Raw genomic sequence first — 15,230 nt, 5'->3', positions numbered from 1 at the left:
CACATTATTTTCACGGCCCATTTTGCGAATTTCTCTTCTTGCCCTTAGCCTTTCTCAATATTTCCACAATACCAATATTCATAAATAATATTACTAACAACTCCGACATTAAAATTATTTTAGAACATGGTCTTATCCTTAACTTCTCGCCATTAACTCGGGATATTCAAATGTGCAAAAATGCGAGGTGTAACAGATGAATTGTCTTGTTTTTTCATGACTTGCACATATATATATATATATATATATATATATATATACAAATAGAGGCACATGGCTGGTCATGTGCCTCTTATTTTTCCTCCAACTGTTTTCCTATTACCTACCTTGGTTGCCCTTTATATACATGAAGACAACTGATTACTTATTGTGGAGGCATGGTAGAAAAATCATCAAAAGGATTAATGGGTGTCATGGAAAATTATTATCAAATGGTAGGAGATTTGTGTTGATAAAACATGTTCTTCAATCTCTCCCTATCCATCTTCTCTCAGCTGTAGAACCTCCAAAAGGTGTTTTTGATGAAGTAGAAAAACATATGGCTAGATTCTTTTGGGGGGCTATAGATGGAAAACAAAAATATCATTTGAGTGCCTGGGATAATATGACTTATCCAACTGATCAAAGGGGCCCTGGGACTAAGAAGGTTACAGGATGTTAGTGAAAGTCTTAATATGAAAAGATGGTGGAAATTTAGGACTGCAGAGTCCTTATGGACCAAATTTCTTATGGCCAAATACTGCAAATTCACCTCTCCAGTGGCTAAGAAGACTATGCCTACCCAATCTCTTATCTGGAAGAAGATGCTCAAAAGCAAGGACAAGATGGAGGACAAGATATTATGGAAGATTAATAGCGGCAGTTGCAATTTATGGTGGGATAACTAGACCAACATGGGGGCTATGGCTCTTACAATTCATATTGAGAATCCCCCTATGAATACTCTTGTTCAAGATCTCATTAGCAATTGGGAGTGCAACATTGATCATATGCAGTTCCCGGAATTCTTAGCTGAGCAAATTCTCTCTGTTAATATTGGAGATCTTGATACTCCTGACATACCTATTTGGACCCCTACGGGTCATGGTCGTTTTTCTGCATCTTCTGCTTGGAATATGGAAAGGCAAAGAAAAGAAAAATATCCTCTTTTGATGAAAATATGGCATAAACTTATACCTTTCAAAATGTCATTTCTGATGTGGAAACTTTTGAAGAATATGTTGCCCTTTGATGACATCTTATGCAAGTTTAAACAAAATGTAGTTTCAAAATGTTTCTGTTCCAGGATTTCTCATAATGAAACTATACATCATTCTTTTGTGGCAGGAGATGTGGCTAGAGAGCTTTGGAAATTTTATGGTAGTCCCCTTGGCATTAGATGGGAAGATATTCCTATCAGAGCTTTATTGAAAAGGTGGTGGAACCTGAAGCCTAAAAATTCTATGCATCAAATGTTTTTACAAACCACACCTTTAGTAGTTTGTTGGGAAGTTTGGAAAGCTAGATGTTCTAAAAGATAAGGCAATACCAAGTGTTCTATCAAGAGGATAAAATATCATATCTTGCCTCATATGAAATGGATTTTAAACAAGGTAAAACCTGATAAAGAGTGGGGGACAGATTGGTTTTGTATTTGTAATCAAATTCTGCAGTTGACTCCCAGAATTGAATACACGATTGTTACATGGGGGAAACCAGAAGGGGCATGTGTCAAATTGAATACTGATGGAAGCAAAAGTAAAGATGGACCAGCAGGAGCAGGTGGTATATGCAGGGATGCAACAGGGAATATTATCATGGCATTTACTTCTTCTCTTGGCAATGTGAGTAGCAACAATGCTGAAGCCAAAGCTGTTCTCCAGGGGCTGAAATGGTGCAATCAAAATGGTGTTGAAAAGCTTATTCTGGAAGGTGATTCCTTGTTAATCATTAACATGCCGAAAGGCATAACAATCCCACCATGGCACTTGAAAGAAACTATTATCGAAGCTCAAAGACTCGCTCAAACTATGGACTGCCGATTTCAACACTGTTTTCGTGAAGCAAATCAAGTTGCAGATGCATTGGCCAAATGGAGTTTCAACAAACTTGATCATAATTTCTTCTCCTTGGAGGAACGACCACAGAGTGCGAGAGGCCCTTTCAATTTGGATCGAATGCAAATGCCTTCGCTAAGACTCAAACATAAGAAGCTCAATTTTTGGTGACTCTTGTGCTAGAAGCCTAGTAAATAACTAACTGCTTTAGGCTGTTAATATAACCTCTGTATAGTAGGTTGTACTTTTGTTATGCAATTGTGAAGTTGGAGGCATGGATGTTTAATCCACCTCTATGTAAAGCACTGGTTTTTGGGGATAATGAAATACCCAGAAGGCTACTCGGAAATTGATTAAAAAAAAAAAAAAAAGGCAGATTCTTGTGAAGTGTTGCCAAAAAAAGTTACTATATTAGCATGTTGTACACCAGTAACAACATTTTAACTTTAACAGAAATAAAGCAAAAGCAAATTTCGTGATAAAGCTATATGAGATAAAATAGGTACAAATCAATTGAAAAATCGGTCACTTTCTTCCAAATGGTGATTTTTACGGAACAACAACCTGAAAATACTGCAATTATTTAGTACCTCAAATTGAGGTATGAGACAGCACAGCTCAGTATTTTCTTCAAATGATTGACATATGAGACGTAAGATATCTTATTGAAACATGTGATGTATGAGACGCTCAATATTTTCTTCAATTGTTTCCAATTCTTCCTTTAGGACATTAAGTTTCGATGTATCATATCAAGCGATACATAGAAAGCCTTCATATCAAGCGATACAAAGAAAGCCTAACATATCGATCTCTCTTGCAATCATTTATATGTGTACGTTCGCGACGGCTACCTTTTTTCTTGAAATGATGGTAAGTTCTATATGTCTTCCAATGTTTCAAATTCTTAACACAATGGATAAAGTAACCTAATCTCTTTGCAAAGTCCTTATACATTTTTCTAATGATGAACAGTTGATACATCTAATAGTAGAAGCTACATAGTAGAGTACTTAATTTTAACCTAAAAAAGTACTAGTAAAACTGCCCCTGGGCCAGAATTCTATCCATTGTGCAGCGCACTACAAGAAAGTATAGAAATGGTAATAAAAAATTTAATATTTGACAACAATTTAGTTTTTTTGTTGGCAAATGAACTTTTTTGTTGCCAAACAATTTAATTTTGTTGTCATAGTATTGATTATTGTTGCAAAAAGTATTTTTGGCAACAACAAAAAAAGTTGTTGCCCGTTGTTGCAATAACAGCCGTTGGGAAAAGTCTGCCAAAAGTACTTTTTGCAACAATAATCAATTTATGGCAACAAAAAAAAAATTGTTGCCAAATATATTTTTTCTTGTAGTGGCGGCAATGGTACCACTAGCAACTCCGTTGTAACCAATTTTCACGATGAGGCATGCTACTACAATATTATATACTCCCTCTGTCCCAAGAAGATTGTCTTAGGGCCCGTTTGGCCATAAATACCAAAAACTTTTTCACCTTTTTTTTGGAATTTTTATTAGTTTATCCCATAGTTTTTGAAATGAGTTTTTGGTGAACATGTTTAAAAAAGTAAAAAAAGTGGAAATTTTTTGAAAAATAATATATCTTAATCCGGAAAAAAGATAATTTTTACAACTAAAAGTAAAAAAAGTGAAAAACATTTCCGGAAAAAAAGTGAACAAATATTTAAGACAAAATGATTGATTAAAAACCACACATTTCATAAAATATTTAAGACCACACATTTCAAAAGTCTTTTTTTATTTCTTAAAATACGTGTCAAGTCAAGCTAAGATAATCTTTTTATGGGACGGAGGGAGTATGTAAAAAAACCATTACTATTAAATTGTCTGAAAAATAATTATAGGTAACCGGTACTGGCATTAGTAACCTAAAAAAGACGACTTACTTGTTACAGCTTAAAATATGTTGAAAATACAAAAGAGGAAATAAGAAATACTACTATCATAGCATAGAAGTTAAATTTTTTCAAAGTGAACCCGGGAGTTCCCCCAAACACTTCAGCAGAGCTACAAAAATTGAAGTAAGCCCCGATGAAGCGGTCAGGGGAACTCTAGGGAACACCTTGATAGACTTATACATGAACCATACATTGTGTTCATCATCTCGAAGTAGTACGTACTCTTCTTGCACTTCTACTTAGTTTGTTTAATCTTGTTACAACATACACTCCCATTTATACTATTGTTTTGGTAAGAAAATCCCATGGCAAATGTGAAAGTGGGGTTTGAACTTGGATAGGGGGTGACACTACATTGAATCTAGCTGCAAACATGGGTAATATTAAAGTATGAGAATATCAGAAGAAAAGGTATTCCTTCTCCAGATCCTTTTCTTTTCATCCCATGTTGTACTTTTCTCCCTTTTTTTTCTTTTTTTTTTCTTTTTCATGTCTTAAAGTTTGGTGATACTTGCTAATTCTTATACCAAGGATTTAACTTGATATTATGTATGTATAACCTAATCATTTACCATCTTCAAGTTTTTAGATCTCTTGCACCAAAAGTTTCTTTTTACGGGTTAAAAGGCATCGTATATTTCCTGAGATGAAAGGCCAGAGAATCTGTACGACTACTTGAAGAATTAATGGTCATTCTCTAGCATTCACATGGCACAGGATACAGGCGAGGTTCACAATTAAAAAAAAAAAAAAAAAAAAAAAAAATGGAAGCAAATGGATGATAAATTAATAATTAGATGCATTGGGGAAAAATTGGAAAAGTAAAACCAAGTATCATGAGAAGAATTGGCAAAAGGGACTCCTTAAGTATTCGATTGGCAAACTACCTTCTGATTTTCTTTTTCTTTATTTTCAGCTCAGAGAATGTCTAACTGCCTTTTAGGGTTCATTAAGTGCTTCACGGGGTTTGTTTAATAATTTTAAAGAGTTTGGGGCAAGGTTTCAAGAATTTATTATCACCATTTCCACCCTCAGTCTCTCTCACGTTCTCCGTTCGTTGCTCGATTCACACTTCATTATTTTCAGGTATTTTGTCAATAAACTTGTTGTTGCTTGCAATCATTACCTTTAGAAGTTCCAGATTCTCTTGAATTGAGAAAAATTCTTATTTTTTTTCAAAGCTCAATCCTTGGCAAATTCATCTGGGATAATATATTTTTCTGGTTCTTACGAATGGGTTTGTTGGGTTGGGTTATCTTTGTTGTTTCCTATTGTCTCGACCCATTTGGTCTGTTTTAGACTTATCGTCGATTATTATTATTATTATTATTATTATTATTATTATTATTATTATTATTATTATTATTATTATTATTATTATTATTATATCGTTTTTTGTCAATGACACTCTATTATCCGTATGTAGATTACAAAAAAAAATGATAAGAAGTAGATGAAGAAAGTCCTTAAAGATAATGACCCACCACACCACTCTACAAAATAAAATGACGAGAAGTATGTATTCATGCTCGACCACCACGCCAGCCCCATCACCTCTATCGACGCCCTTCACTTGAAGTACTCCTCCTGAGAAAGGACATGGAGCGTCTCTTTAGGGGACGTGGAGAGGACAGGCAATGGATGAACATATACACCCGCGAGATTGTACATCTTTTGTATGTCATCCCTGATGATCTGATCACCCCTCCTCCTACTCACCAATAGACTATTTTATGTCATTTTCTTTTTTTGAGATGAAAATTTTTAAATATTTTGCTTTTTATGAATGAATAAGTTATGTCCCTATTACTTTCATCTATCATCACTTTCATTAAAAAACACAATCCAAACACAAACGACTTTGTAAAATATAAATCAGCCTAATGAGCTATTGAAAACCCCAAACTCCAAACTCCGAACCTCAATTTGCACAAGTTTTAGGGTTCATTAAGTGCTTCACGGGGTTTGTTTTAATAATTTTAAAGAGTTTGGGTTTTAATTATTTTAAAAAAAAAAATTCTAATACTAAAATTTATTAAGTTTGATACTTTAAAATCTAGTTGTTGTCAACTTTATCTAGTCATCTTTCGCCCTATTTTCCTATAAATACCATTCATCACCCCTACTCTCCTACTCATCTAAATAGACTATTTTATGTCATTTTTGGCAAATCTTTCATTTATGAAAGCAATGGATCGGCGGAGACATTTCAATTATTATTATATATTGAAACTAATAAGATTTTATTAATATATTATTATATATATAACTAATAGATGATAACCTATTGAAATATTTTTTTTTATCAACAAGAAGATTTTAAATATTTGCTTTTTATTTCACACATGAATAAATTAGTTTGTCTATTATAATGTCATTACTTTCAGTTTTACACAATTACATTTATAGTTCTGCGTACAAATTATTATTCTTGTAAATAAAATCATAAATAAAATTAAACACTTTGAAAAGAAAAAATTGAGCCTTTAGTTTTAAATCAAAAAACAAAGATGAATTTCAATACAAAAAGCCATTACATGTTTTAATGGTTAATGTTTTAATTAACTAAAGTAAGCTATTGAAAACCCCAAACTCTATTTTATTGGGATACAATGTTTTAAAATACTTATTATTAGTAATAAATAAACTCCGAACCTCAATTTGCACAAGTCTAATGGACTATGGATAAGTATATCATAAATCAGCACGTGCCAATTGTCAACAGATATGGTTTTTGCTCAACGACATAATTTGTCAACAATCGACCACTTAGTATATATGGTCTAGGCTACTCTTTGGATAAATAAGCAATAAATTAATTAATTAAATTAAAATAAAGGACTTAACACTATTTAAACATGATAATAATAATTTTGTATATTCATATGAGAGTCTCCATCAATTGCTGACAAGATCCAATGAGTTTGAGAACAAGTAACGGTTGTACAAGGCACTTCCTTAGAACAAGATTGTGCTTTGATAACCATTACTTGTTCTTAAGCTCATTGGATCATGTCACCAATTGATGAGTCCTCACATAATAATGTCTTACAAATTAATAATCCTTAACATAATAACATGTGACCGATTATTGTGATTACCATATAAGCAATGGTCCTCAGAGCACCACACCTTAGAATAAAGATGTGCTTTGAGAACCATAATTACTTGTTCTCAAACTCATAGCATCGTGTGATATGAGAACCATTACTTGTTCTCAAATTATTTGGATCATGTGTCCAATTAATGAGATCTCTCATATGATATAATAAAGTATGATTTTTATGTTTAAATAGTGTTAAGTCTCTTATTATAATTTAATTAATTAATTGCTTTTTTAGCCAAATAGTTGTGCATTGAGGATCATTACTTGTTCTCAAACTCATTATACCGTGTCCAATTGATGGGTACTCTCATATGATATAATAAAGGATTACTTTCATGTTTAAATAATGTTAAGTCCTTTATTTACTTTAATTAATTTATTTATTGCTTTTTAGCCAAATAGTAGTGCTATGAGGATCATTACTTGTTCTCAAACTCATTAGATCATGTGTCCAATTGATGGGGTGTGCCTTATGATATAATCAAGAATTCGTTTCATGTTTAAATAGTGCCAAATCCCTTTTTATAATTAAATTAATTTTGCTTTTTTAGCCAAATAGTAGCCTAGCCTATATATACCAAGTGGTCGATTATCGACAGATGATTTAATTGAGTAGAATCTGTTGACAAATGACACGGATCGATTTATGATATACTCGTCCATTCTCCATCATCGACATAAGGGGTAGTCTATGATCATTGGTGAAGTGGTTGAGCTTTTACAGCAATGGATAAATTAATTGGTGATAATAGTTTTGAGAGCTAGGATAACAATGGCTGAACTGAAGGCTTTTTCGTCATTGGGGAGTGCTTTTTCGATGAAAAGCCTGAAATTTGCACCGGAAAAGGGATATGAAGGAGAGAAAAACGGGGACTTTTGGAGGGGAAAATTAATTTTTATTTCTGATTTGAGTTTTTTAAAACTTTGGGGAAGGGAATTATTTGATATTTTTCAAGACTTTGGGGTTGGGGTGTAGGTCATTTAAGACTTTGGGGATGATGACTATTTTGGATTTTTCAAGACTTTGAGGCTAAGGTTGAAGGCTTTTAAACTAAGTTTGTTTGTTTGTTTTTTTATTTTATTTAAAACCACCATAATGGTGGTGATTAGACAGTGTCTAATCCTTCCATTGCACCATAGAGAGAACCAAAAGTAAACAGTGCAGGGGTATTGGATATTAAACTAAGTTTGTTGATGTCATAAAAGCGAGGTATTTCGCCAATTTTTTTGACTCAAGGTGTAGTTTCCCAATTGACGACCGAGATCTTTTTGCCAAGAGAGCCAAGATTCATGTGTGTTATGGGTTATTCAGTTGTACGGGATGGCAAATAAAATAAGCTAAGTAGCATTTTGTACAAAAGGCATTTTAACGCTGCACACCCACACTGGGATAGGTGATGCTGTAGTACTAATTTATATTTAAATTAATCTACACTTCACCTCCAGTGTATGGTTAGAAAGCCAATTTTGATATTAACAAAAAGTTACCTTAATTGAACTGCAATTTACCGAGTTAATTAGTTAATTTCCTCTATCCCTCCACTAATATTAAATTAGCATCTCCCATGAAGAAATGAACGTCAGATATATGCGTAACTCCTTTTTAAACAGACAATAAAAAACAGTGTCAAACAAAAAGGAAGGAAGGAGTATTACTTTGAGAAAAAGGATCTAGAAGAACACCTTGAAAAAATAGATTTTAGTTTTAAAATACACCTTATATATAAATAAACAATGTAGGGGTAAAAAATAACAGCATTAATTTAAAGAAACCCAGTGACTTGAAGTTCTTAGCTTATAGATGATGTGACTTGTGAGGTGGCTCCCAGAGTTCCCCCAAACACTTCAGTAGGCACATTAATAATAAAATACACCCAATGAAGTGCTCAGAAGAACTCTAGGGGAAACCTGACTCTTTTTATTACTCTTCCAATTTTCTTAGCTGATAGGAAATGATAATGCTCTCTATGGATTGGAAAATTGCCTATTTATAGAGAAGCCAAAGAATATAATGCATGTGGCTAACATGGGTAATTTTACGATATATAGTAATTTCCTTTCTGACACCAAGAAAACTACGAAAACGCATTTGGCCAGATTGAACCCGGTCACAATGGTGGGTTGAATTCAAGAAATGGAATCATATTTTGTAACAAGTGACCACAAATCTACCTTTTGTTACATTTTTGTTAAAGTTTCTGCTCGACCATACTCTTTGTGCAAGAATATTCTGGCAAAATATATATCCTAGCTGTTTCAATGAATTAGTAAATGGCTTAATGCATTGTCCCTTTTTTTCATTTGAATATTCTGTGTCTATCAAAATATATATCCGTAGCAACATGCTACTATATATTCTAATTTAATTATGTCATCTTTTCAATGAATGAAAGAGTGAACCAAAGAGAAACCAAAACATCCATGACCTAACATTACCACGCGTCTAAAATATTACTTCACCTTCATTACCACAATTTAATTTTTGCTTCTAATAAAAATCAGATTTAGAGGGTTTGATAGACACACTTGAGGACGAGTTTAGGGGTTCAATAGGAACAACACTTAGTTGAGGTGCCAAAATGGGGGGGAAAAAAAAGGACAAGTTTAAGGGGCTGCATATGCATTAAGCCTTAGTAAATTTACAAATTTTGAATTGATTTCAAGCATAATGAAAAAAAAAAAAATCTAATACGTACCTTTTGCGTACTGAGGAAAGCGTAGTGCAGATAAATTATAGAAAAGTAAAATGATAACTTTGTCTCTTTTGATTCTCATCCTTCATCTAGCCAGTAAGTTGGCCTAAATTCGAAAAACCACTAACTTTTCCATCCATTTCTCTTACTTTTTCTTTTTATTTCGACTGTACCTCAGTGCGAGAGTTAATTTCATTGATGGTCAATTAGTTTTTACTTTATTTCATTAAAGTTACTAAAATATTTTTTGTAAAGAGAAAGTGATCATTCAACTTTACCTAAGTATCATAAAATGTCATACTTTTTTTTTGCACAAAAAATTCACTCAATTTTACCTTCTTCTTTTTTTAGTTTATTCTAGCTACCCAGGATACCTTTATTTTTTTTGCTATCCGATTTTTTTTTTTGGTGATGAGGGTTCGAATCCTCACATTGTAATCCCCTCCCCCATTTTCCCTTCTCCTACCCCTATGTAACAAAAACAATTTTGTCAAAAAAAAAAAAAAGGATACATGCTCCCAAGATGGTGGTCAACTTTACCTAAGTATCGTAAAAAGTCATTAAATATTTTTTTGCAACAACAAAAGTGATTTAACATTGTCTAATTATCATAAAAAGACACTTAACAATTTTTTTATATCCAAAAAGTCATTCAACTTTAAATAAGTATCATAAAAAATTAATGCATGTTCCTGACATAATTGAGGTAAAAAAAATGACAATCATGCATGTCCAATCACACGAAGACCACTATAAATAGTAGCACGGTAGCACCACCTTATTCTTGTAATAAAAGATGGCAATGAAATAGCAAGATCAGGTTTCCCCAAGAGTTCTCTCAATCACTTCATTGAGTTGTTATTCTTTAACTTTTCTAAGAAGAAATGTACCCACTGAAGTGTTTGGGGGAACTCCTGTGGTTATTTGGTGCTGTCATACAATGGACTGTTCACTTATATATGTTCACTTCAACTATTTAGCTATTATATCTTGATTAACTTTTCTGCACTTCGACTATTTTAACTATGGCATCGGATAATTCTACCTACCTTTGTGTCCATGCATGGGACCATAATAGCACTTCCAGCATTATGTTTGTCAACAATATTGCTTTTTGGTAATCTCTTGTTTGTTTATAATTGCCATCGACCGCTAAAGTTAGAAGGCAAAGTTCTTAGGGGCATGGAATTAATATTCATTGCTTTCTTACTTCTTCAGTTTACATGTTTTCCTCCTTTTTCTTCTCACTAGCAGTTTTTGTTGTCTAAAATAATCCAAAAATATTATGAATATGTGATGTTGACCCCTTTGGGCAAAATCCCCAGGGTTTTTCTCAAAATGTCTCACGCCATTAAAAGTATCACTATACCTTATATCTAGTTCTTTTCTCTGCCAATGCAAGACTTTGATCCAAAAATAAGACCATAGATTCGTACGTTGAGATTTTGATTTCTTTGCTTCCAAAACCATTGTTGCAAAAGAAGGAAAAAGAAAAGCTTACGAGTATTTTATCGTTAATAAACGACTAATGTATTCCCCTCAAGATGGGAGTTTTCTTCTTAAATAATAATCCCGTAAGAACAGCCTTCTATTCTTAAATAATATAACAAAACCAACAGCGGTAACCATCATCATCAATCCAATTAATCAATACTCATAATATAACAATCAATCTAACAACAAAATCAAATAAAAAACATTATCTATGTACAAGCAATACTAAAAGTAAAATGTTCATTTATCAAATCAATAAATTCAGATAAAAACCATAGGCCAAATAGGCAGCCCCAGAAATTATTATTTAGACACCTCAACTTAGGTCATGATTTATTAATTGGATTTCCGATTATTGGTAGGAGTACAAGTTGGGCAACCAATGTTCCTCTCTAACCAATGTTTCATGCAGTTGAAGTGAAACATATGTTTGCACGGCATCTTTAGAATTGGGGATCCTCCAAAAATGTCTTCTTCACATATTATGCAATTCTTAGTGGGAAGAGCTCTTGCCATGGCATTCCTATCACTCTCATTTATTTGCTTGTACCTATGCGACATATCAATCTTAACACCAAGATTCAACACATGACGATCATCAACGAGCACTGAACGATTGCTATGTTCATGTGCCAATTGAATTAATTCATCGACGATCACTTTGCATTCGAAGAGTGGAAATTGGAAACTTTTTAGCTGCTCATATATGGCTAGACGAGTCTTTTCTGGGTTTGTAAAATCTTGAGATTCCATTGTGATAGATGTTGAGATCTGTGGACGTTCGCAGCTTCCCTTCTTTTTATTAGAAAAATTATGCCAAAGATGTTCTACTTTGCAAATCAACTGGATTTCGACTAATTCAAAGGTAGGAGGAGGATTTTGGGAATTCTTTGGTTTCGTTTTAGGCCACCCAAAGGTGTAATGCAATTTGCACTCTTCATAAGCAAAAATCTCCATGCTAAATTTACCTGACAAAAGCGTTGCAATAGACACGAAAACCGTTGCCATAGATCTATGGGGACGGATTACCATCCGTGACATCTGATCGCGTGCCAATAGCTCTATAGTAACGGTTCGTGCGACGGTTAACATAACCGTTGCTATAGTTTCTCTATAGCAACGGTTAATTGGTCTACCTGCAAAGAACATTTTTTTTTTTGGTTAATTGGAACCGTTAAAAACCGTCCCCATAGACTTTTATGCAACGGCTACTAAGGGTATGGCAACGCTTAATTAAGGTTAATAAAAATTTATGCAACCGTTTCTATTGGATTAGAGACAATCGATAAGTATCTACGGGAACAGTTTTCGAGACATATAGGAACGGTTCACATGAGCTATTGCAACGGTTGCTACATTTTATTTGACACTTGCTGCAACGGGTTTGGTAGATCATTGCAACAGTAAAAATTAAAATAACAACCCTGGTTGTAAATCAATTATAATATACAATGCACTTTATATAATCACAAAATGGAACTTTTCATAATCCAAATGGGCTACAAGCTAATTAATATCCATAAAAGCAAAATGGCAATTCCCAAATATGCATAATTAAGTTTACATGCATTTCAAGAGAGTTTGCATAAGTTTTAAATTGTTTGATAGCAAAAGATCATTCCTAAGTTTGATAGCAAAAGATCATTCCTAAAACATCTAGCAAAAGATCATTCCCAAAAGATCTAAAGTTTCAGCAACAACTCAAAAGTCTTCACTCCGATCATCACCTTCCATTTCTTCATTTTCATCAACACCTACAAAAGAGGATAAATAATGTCATTACCCTTCAAGCGCGCACACTCAATACACAGATAATATCTTATTAAAACTCGTATTTTCTTTTTGAGAAACATTCAAATCTGTACACATCAACTTTCAACAATGGAAAGCATGTTAAAGAAGAATCTCCGGAAAATGTGACACAATTTCTCTTCTGAGAAAGTAGAAACAAGAAAGAATCTCTCATGATATTTAACATATATGTAGGAAATCATGAATATATAAACAAGAAAGATCAACAAGCAACGCTAACAACAACAAGAACACCAAAAAAATAGTCCAAGACTTAGTTTGAGAAGACCAACTCGGCTCAACTTTTGCCCCAATGCACAGGTCATCACGAAGATGTTAACTTGTATATATGAAAAACATAGTATACTCTAAAATAAAACTATTTGATTCAAGTTACTCCGCACATGATGCAATACAAACAAACAAGAGAGAAAGGAATTTAGGATGGTGACTAAATCATCTTTAGCATAATGCTATAAAGTATGGTGAAAAGTTAACAAAGATGGATCAAATGAGTTTTCCATCAATGAAAAGGGTGACAAAGTTTACACCACTAAGAAAAGTTTACGTTTGGCCACACCGAAAACAGAGAGAGAAAGTTGTGGGCAATGTTAAGAATGTGTATAAGTGGCAAACTAACCAAAGGAAAAAAATAGATGAAAAGTAGAGACAAAGTAATCATTTGCGTTTACGCAGAGAGAGCTTTCAAAGGACAACCACGATAAGAAAAGGAGTTAGTTTAGTTGATCCTAAGAGAAGCCGCGTTAACAAGCTATCAGGAATAAGAAAATAATAATGATAGTGCTTTGGAGGTATGATTCATCTCTTCGGATGATTACTACTCCATCTCATTTGAGGGGTACCGAGGTGAAAACAATGCAAGAAGCAAACAAGACTAAAGCTATTTTTCGGAAAATAATGTGACTCGAAGGGATAATACTCATAGGAGAGAGGGCATGATGGTAAGCAAGACCCGTGGATTCATTAACATCTTCACAATAAGTTAATGGCATGTTTAAAAAAAAATTTGCAAAATAATGTGACTCATAAACAAGTCTTGAAGCTCGAGAAAGAATCAAGGGGTAACATATATGTAGGAAATCATGGTAAACAAGGTGGCTGCAGGTGAATATGTCGTCGAAGATGTTAACCGGATCGAATAATTCAAAGTGGGGAAAAAGCACTAAGAGAAAGTTATGAACATTTGACCTCAAGTGCTAGTGTACACAAGCCTAGCAAAAACCGATCCTAAGTCCGCATTGGAAAATAAGAAGAATCGGTAAATGCTCAGGTTTTACAGCATTCTTCATCTAATATGTAAAAACTAAGTTGCAGTAAAAAAATTCTCAAGGACATTTGCAAGTAGCAATAGCAGGAGAGGAAAGAAGTAGAATTGATATGGATGAGGAGTCGACTGCGCAGAACTTCTTTAATTAATACTGTTAGGGAGGGTGATATATCACCTAAACAGGTGCAAAGTGGAAAATTCAGAAATAAAAGTGATAGAAGGAAGGGGAGTTGGGATGGAAAGGTGACTGAAGAAGCAAATAGTTGCAGTTCTGGGGAAAAAGCACTTGAAAGTTATGAACATTTGACCTCAAAAGTACACAAGCCTAGCATCGAAAACAACTACCGAATTTTGACAAATCAACATTCTTCCATATGTAATTTTCAGCTCACAACCAATAACAAGAGAATTTTTTTCCAAAGCTTTCGCTATTCTTTCCAACCAATCCGGATAGATCAAGAACTAGCAAGCAAACACCGAAAAACAAGCATTACATATTTTGTTCATTCCTTACAAACAACCTAGCAAGCAAACACCCAAAGATTACATATTTTGTTCATTCCTTACAAACAACCAGACGGCATAATATTTCATCAATGCTTAGGCAAGAAAAAAAATCAACAGAGAGATTAAGAAAATTATCAACTAGATCACATGTACGAATCAAGATTACTCAGTTGCTTGAGACAGAGAACAAGAAGAAAAGAAATGTCTTGAACAGAGAGAACAGTGGAAGAAGAAGAAGAATTACTGACCTTGGTTGTTACTACTAGCAGCTTCTCCTCGCGAACGAAAATTGAATCTTAGCATGCTAGGATCAAGTACTAAGTCTGGGTTTAGACGCTGAAGTTGTGCAATGACGTTCATTGTAATACCTTGTTCCATCACCTCCGTTTG

Source organism: Lycium ferocissimum, chromosome 8 (assembly GCF_029784015.1).
Source record: "Lycium ferocissimum isolate CSIRO_LF1 chromosome 8, AGI_CSIRO_Lferr_CH_V1, whole genome shotgun sequence".
Lineage (NCBI taxonomy): Eukaryota > Viridiplantae > Streptophyta > Magnoliopsida > Solanales > Solanaceae > Lycium > Lycium ferocissimum.
This window is presented reverse-complemented; position numbering follows the sequence as displayed.